Genomic DNA, 1,487 nt, shown 5'->3' on the forward strand with positions numbered 1-1,487 from the left:
ACATTGGTAACTAGAGTCTAGGCCCCATTAAGCTTCCACAGTTTTTACAGGTGCATGTACCTGTGTTTGGAGAAGGCAATGGCACCCCACTCCAGTACTCTTGCCTGGAAAATCCCATGGACGGAGGAGCCTGGTAGGCTTCAGTCCATGGGGTTGCTAAGAGTTGGGCAGGACTAAGCGACTTCACTTTCACTTTTCACTTTCATGCATTGGAGAAGGAAATGGCAACCCACTCCAGTATTCTTGCCTGGAGAATCCCAGGGACAGAGGAGTCTGGTGGGCTGCTGTCTATGGGGTCACACAGAGTCAGACACGACTGAAGCGACTTAGCAGCAGTAGTACCTGTGTTTCCACAGAATGGGATTGCATGTGTAGATTTGCCACCCTCAAGGTACGGAAATGTTCTATCACCACAAAGGAACTCCTTCCTGTGTTCTACTCCTTCATCCCTGATGTAGTAGTTCTTCAGAGAAACAGAACAAAGGATAAACAGAGATGTATATTTTATTCTATTTTATTTATAGGAATATTGAGGGATATTATAGGAATAGGCAATTATGGAATTATGCAGGCTGAAATGTCTCACAGTCTTCCATCTGCAAACTGGGGAAGCATAAAAGTCAATTCTACAGTTCAACACAAGTCTGAAGGCCTGAGACCCAGAGGTGCTCACAGTCCAAGATCAAGGGCCCAAGAGTCGGGGGCCAATGGTGTGAGTCCACTCTGAGTCTGAAGAAGAGAACCAAGAGCACCCTTGTTTGAGAGCAGGGCAAGACGGACGTCCCAGCTCAAGCAGAGTGAGCAGGTACCCCTTCCTCCATCTTGTTCTTTTCACGTTTTTGATCACCTGGTGGACGCCCACATGCACTGGGGAGGGCCGTTTTCTCTACTCAGCCTTCTGGTTCAAATGCTTATCTCTTCTGCAGACACCCTCACGGACACACCCAGAAATAGTGTCTCATCAACAACCTGCGCACCTCTTAGCTCAGTCAAGTTGACACGTAAAATGTGTCATCATACCTGGAAACAACTACCCTGGTTTCTTCTGTAGCGTTTTGTCATTTTGAGAGTGTTATGTAAATGAAACTGCACAACATAGATGGATGATGGATTTATGCTGCCCTTGAGATTCCACTGAAGCCGGTGCCTGTGGTTCCTTCTTATGGACGAGTGGTAACCCTGTTGGGTGGCTGTCCCTGAGTTGAAACATGCACCTACTGAAGGACATTTGTGTTGTTCCCAGTTTGAGGCTATTCTGAATAAAGCTGTTGTAAGTATTTCTATGCAAGTTTTTTTTTTTAAGTTTGGTAAAAATATGCATAAAATTTACCATTTTTAAGCGTACAGTTTAGTATGTGTACAGGTTTCCGTATGGATGTAAGTTTTCAGTTCTCTGGGACAAATACCTAAGAGTACAGTTGCTGAATCATGTGGCAAGTGCATGTTTAGCTTCTTAAGAAACAACTGCCAAACTGTGTTCTGCAGTG

General features: G+C 45.1%; 1 long non-coding RNA gene across 1 annotated transcript; it reads left to right on the forward strand.

Annotated features, from left to right (window-relative positions):
- Nucleotides 1-221: 221 nt before the first annotated feature.
- On the forward strand, nt 222-1,275 carry LOC104998767. The gene is made up of 2 exons (XR_826503.1): nt 222-805; nt 927-1,275. It is a non-coding gene; the product is annotated as an uncharacterized LOC104998767 (long non-coding RNA).
- Nucleotides 1,276-1,487: the final 212 nt, after the last annotated feature.

Source organism: Bison bison, unplaced genomic scaffold (assembly GCF_000754665.1).
Source record: "Bison bison bison isolate TAMUID 2011002044 unplaced genomic scaffold, Bison_UMD1.0 scf7180017864337, whole genome shotgun sequence".
NCBI lineage: Eukaryota > Metazoa > Chordata > Mammalia > Artiodactyla > Bovidae > Bison > Bison bison.